Raw genomic sequence first — 5589 nt, 5'->3', positions numbered from 1 at the left:
CTTTTGATTATTTCTGAAATAGCTGAGGTAGAGTTCTGACACTTTGCAGACTGGCGAGCCACTGGAAAAAGGCCCTTAAAGATTCAAAATACCAGGCTACCTTCATTAAGAGACAACATTAGTTTGGTTCTTTTTTAACTGTAAAATCAATCAGCTAAAAAATCATATGGAAAAGGTGTAGTTTGTATAATAATAAAGATTCTTTTAAACACATTACAGTTGTCTTGAATGGGAGCATTTGTTTTTGGATTGACTTTTTTTATGCTCTGTTACTCACAGATGTAAACCACAGCTGAAAAAAAACATGACTTAGGCCCTAGAAAATCATGGGACTGACATGCATATGTTACACAGGATGTTAAGTGGGACATTCACTTCATTGTAGTTTTGTTTTGGTTTTTTATGTAGAAAAGGTAGGGTAAAATTTAATTTTTTACAGGGAAAACCATAGAATATGAGGCAAAGTTAAACAGTAATTAAAAAAGTAAAAGGGAAAAATATGAGTAAAATGATAGTAAATATTTTGAAAACTTTGAAAATACCACAACAATCTGTTCCATCTTGCAGGAATCCGTTTAGCTCCAAAAGAAAAACTGGAAATCCCTGTGTTATTCATGCCAGAAGAGATGAAAATTTATAAAGCAGTGGTGGTAATTCATGTAATGAGGGAAAACGGTGAAAACTGGCCTTATGAGGTTACTGCTGGATCAAATAGAGACTTAAACAGGTAATTTATTCTAATAGGAAAGGAAAAAGTAGTTGAGGATGCTCAGTTCTATCATCATTTATCCCATTGATTATTCATGTGTAGCTCCCAAGGGCAGTCCAGTGTCTGATTTTGAGGGCAGTGTGTATCCATCAATAGATTTCAATGTACCCTGCAAAGTTCAGGGTAAAGTTTCTGTGTGTTATAATACCTACCTATTCTCACTTTAAATAAAGAAAATGTAAAGCACTGGCTGCTGGTGCAGTTATGGATGTTGAGCAAATGAAAGCTCTTAGGTACCTCTGTTTATTCAATATATTTGGGATAATAATGACTCTCATCCTGATATTTTTATGTAATTCATGAACTACAGAAAATTTATCTCAGTGATAACCTGACAGAATGCAGATCAGGCCAAATGTTTTCAGATCTATAATATTTGAATACACTAAGTGGATCTAAGTTATAGCTGATATAATTTATAGCTGATATTTTTAACTGGATTTTATTCCATATTTTTCTCAGATATGGTTAGCATTACAGCATATGATAGAGTCTAACCTTTCCAACATACTGTTATGTCTAGATTACTTTGGAAACAGAATTTTCAGCAGCCTAAAGGATGCTATTATTTTTCTAGCAATGTTACTGTAGCAGAGAATGGGGAAACTCAGGGAATACTTTGGATCTACCCGATTAATGGAACGCCTGAAGCACCACAGCAGAAATCAGGTAGGTTATGCTTGGAAAAAGCTTGAATAATATATTTAAGAGTATTTAAGAAAGTTGAATAGTTGGTTTATTCACACCTGCTTGATCACAAGAATTTCCAGCAGTACTTGGCTATATCTTTAAAAAAAAGATAAAATCACACATTAAAATCTACTCTGACTTCCAAACCAAATCTAGATCAAATCTAGATCATTACTTTGTTCTTATTGTGGATAGAAGGAGTTGGGGGCAGTTGTAAATCTTAAGGCCTGTGCCCTTCAGTGTCCCAATTAATCCTGAGTTTGAGAACTTAAGCTGAACAAAGGACTCAAGGGTAGACTTCTTCTTGCATTCCCAGAAAACCCTTCTGGAGAGTCTGCAGGGTGCAAAATATTGTTCATTGCTTCTCTCAGCCTTGAATTTCATGTCTTAATCAAAACCAGAATATAAAGCAGTGTGATTATCAGTTTTCCCCTTGCTCCTGACAAGTGAACTTGCATTAAAAGATGAGTGACATTCTTGCAGGTTTCATGCTTATTTTGGGGATAGTAAATTCTTATATATTTGTCCATCTGTATTTTTAAGGTGTGATATTATTCCAGAGCTATGAAACAGGAAGTTGTGAACAGCTTTTTTAATCTATAACCCTGAAACTACAGCTCAATGTGTAGATGTGGGACCAATTCTATACCAGCTTGTCCTTTCAGCTTACCTTTTGTTGACTGGATAAGTGAATATAATACCTTTCTACATTAAATATATTAAGATACAGGAGCAATTTCTGGAAAAACATAGATATTTGTACTCTCATTAATTTATATTGCTTAAGGACCCTTTACTTGTACACAAATGGCAATGATGTGGTATTAATTAGAGCTTTCATCTCTTTAATTTGCACTTTAATACCTTAAGGAATGAAACAGAATATTATCATGTAATCAGCTGTTGCCCAAAATGATGGCTTTAATGAGTCTCATTAGCATTAGAACTATGTATATTAATGTGGATGTTCGTTGTTGTTATTTAAAGCTGTTGTGTAATTTACTGGCACTCTTCATGATAAATCTCCCTTTTATTGGGCTGTTGCTTTCATTGAAATCACAGAATCATTAAGGCTGGAAAAGACTTCTAAGATCGAGTCCAACCATTAACCCAGCACCTTCATGTAACCACTAAACCACATCCCGAAGCACCACAGCTCTGGTTTCTGAATATTTTTAGGTGTGATGATTCCCCCAGTTCTCTGGGGGAATCATTACATATAAGTTCTCTGGGCACCTTGTTCCATCACCTGGCCACCCCTTCCGTGAAGAAATTTTTCCCAATATCCAATCTAAATCTCCCTTGGCACAGCTTGTGGCCATTTCCGCTTGTCCTGTCACTTGTTGCTAGGGAGAAGGGATTCACTCCCACCTGGCTGCAAACTCCTTCCAGGTGGTTCTAGAGATGGAGATGGACTCTCCTGAGCCTTCTCTTCTCCAGGCTAGACACCCCCAGCTCCCTCAGTCACTCTTCTTGGACTTAATCTCGAGACTTTTCCCAGCTCCACTGACCTCCTCTGGGCTCACTCCAGCCCCTCAGTGTCCCTCCTGAGCTGAGGGGCCAGAACTGGACACAGCCCTGGCAGTGTGGCCTCACCAGTGCCAGTACAGGGGACAGTCACTGCCCTGCTCCTGTTGGCCACACTGTTCCTGACACAGCCCAGGTGCCACTGGCCTCCTTGGCCCCCTGGGCACAACTGAGCTCATGTTCAGCCTGTTTTTCAACAACATCCCCAGGTCCTTCTCCACTGGGCAGCTTTCCAGCCATTCTTGCCCAAGCTGGGGCATTGCCTGGGGTTATTGTGGCCCAGGTGCAGGACCCAGTTCTTTATATGTTACGAATTAAAATGTTTAGCATTCATGAATTGTTAAATGACATCACTTCTGTATATGATCAGAAGCTCACATACTAACAACTCTTAAGTAATTTTAAATTACTAAATACTTTTTTATAACAGCAAAACTAAATTGTAGCATATTTATAACTATATTATCCATTAGCTCATATCTTAGTCATATGTTCATAGTCCATATGTTCAATAAATTTAATACATAAAAAACCATTGTATTAATTTTGAATACATATCATTCTTTGGCCATCGGCATGTTATGCTGGGCTAATATTTTTTTCCCAAGGAAGTACTAGGTCTTTCAAGAATGTCCCAGAAAACAGAAATAGGTGTTTGTGTTTATGAAATTTTCCATTCCAACCTTGACTCTGAAAGCCCATGGTTTTCAGTTATAAATGGGCATTTAGAAAACTTATGTTGTAAGGTATAAGTCCGAAGCAGGTAATAACAAAAAATCTACTTAAAAAAAAAATAAAGTAAAATTAATAATGATCAAAAGAATATTGTCATCTCTTCTAATGCAGACATTTGTTAGAATTGCCCAGAGGCTACAAGTTTCTGTGAAAAATCCCAAGCTGTTTTGCTGGTATATTAGGGAGTTCATCTCTGGGTCATTCTTATTTGCATCTTAATATACTTAAACTTCTAGAAGTCACTTGGCTTTCTATCTCATGAGACCAATTAAAATGATCAGTGGTCACAACCCGTGTAGTACATGTTAAGTAGATGATACCTTGGCAATCTTATAAAAGTGATTACAAATGGAGGATCATCTGGAATATTTTTTTAATTCTTGTAGAATGTAGAGTCAAGGAAGCATACAGCAATTTTAATTGGAGGGTACCACTGGGGGTCATCTAGTCCAGCCACCTGCTCAAGGGCAGCTTGCTCAGGGACTTGTCCTGTCGAATCCTAGCTGTATCTGAATTTTATTCATAAATATTACGTAGTCATTTAGGAAAAAAAAAAAGTAAAATCAATTTTGGTAGCAAGATGAACTGTAGAATAGAAAATGACACAATGTGCACACAGTAATCTGAAACATTTGGTAAACTGCTGGAATACAGAGAATGTAAGGTCATATATTTAAACAAAAATGTGTGTTTAACTATTTTGGTAAGTCTCCCTTATAGAAATTCTGTGAGACCTCTAGAAATTACTTACACACTGTTGAACAGGGAAAGACTAAGGGAGAAAGGAAATTACCTGAACTTGCTGTGTTATTATCTGTTTTGCAGAGTAATGGTAGTGAATAAAGTGACAGAACTGAAAGTTGAATCTAAATAAACATATCAAAAAAGGGGTTTCCTTCCCCTTTTTTAAACACTGCATAATGCTTGAGCGTGGTATGGTTTCAAATTATTGATCATTAATTCCTGATGTTAACTTCAGAGTTTTTTTGAAGAAACATTGGGTCTAAATCTGATGAAAATGACTTTTTGACCTTGAAACTGAAAAGTACATGGTCAGCTGTTCCTTTTCATGTTGATTCCCAGAACTCTAGGAAACTCTGCTACGTAGGAAGTTCTAGGTCTTTTCTTTGGCACTTTTTATGTAATTTTCTTCTTTTTCAGTGCCAATAAATACAAAAGAACCATTAAAAATTGCTGTTGAAATAATCTTTGTAAAAACTAGTGTAAAAGCTAAAATATAACTTTGTAATGGAAAAGACATACTTTGGAAGCAGTAAATTAAAATCACTTACTGAACTGAAGGAAGTTCTATGACGCTTCAAACAGAAGCTCATTCAAGAATGCTTTTTATTCTGTCATATTTCTATTAAAGTTCAAGTTTGAACAACAGTATTCTTAAACTAAGAAAGCAAAGAGTAACTTAATATTCTTTCATTTAATCTTAAAACTTTCTATTCTTTTGGATTTGTTTCAGTCTTCCTTTCTTCCTGGCATATTTCAAACTATGCCATAATTCCTACTAGCAGTTGAATTAAAATGAAAATATATTTCATGATTAAAGATAAGAGAGAAATTTACAAGTGATGTTGGGAGCTAACTGAATAGATTTTTGTTTGCTTAGCAATATTTTCTACTAGTTCACCCACCACAACAGAACAATAGAAAGTGGAGTTTGGGAAAAGCTTTTAGTTGTCTTGCTCATTACTGGAATTCTGTCTTTCTCTTAGCACGTTTTACTTCCATGTTTAATTGCTTTGTTAAAATCAAGATGCCAGCACTTTGCAAATAAGATGTATTTGCTTTTCTGTAGTTGTGATTCGCTGTCGAGCCAGGCAGAGACTGGAACAGAGAGTGGAGCTGATGCTGAT

General features: G+C 36.1%; 1 long non-coding RNA gene across 1 annotated transcript; it reads left to right on the top strand.

Annotated features, from left to right (window-relative positions):
- Window positions 1–675: 675 nt before the first annotated feature.
- LOC131574291 (uncharacterized) lies at window positions 676–5565 on the top strand. Its single transcript, XR_009276454.1, has 3 exons — window positions 676–727; window positions 1347–1438; window positions 5532–5565. It is a non-coding gene; the product is annotated as an uncharacterized LOC131574291 (long non-coding RNA).
- Window positions 5566–5589: the final 24 nt, after the last annotated feature.

Source organism: Poecile atricapillus, unplaced genomic scaffold (genome assembly GCF_030490865.1).
Source record: "Poecile atricapillus isolate bPoeAtr1 unplaced genomic scaffold, bPoeAtr1.hap1 scaffold_213, whole genome shotgun sequence".
NCBI classification, from domain to species: Eukaryota; Metazoa; Chordata; class Aves; order Passeriformes; family Paridae; genus Poecile; species Poecile atricapillus.
This window is presented reverse-complemented; position numbering and strand designations above follow the sequence as displayed.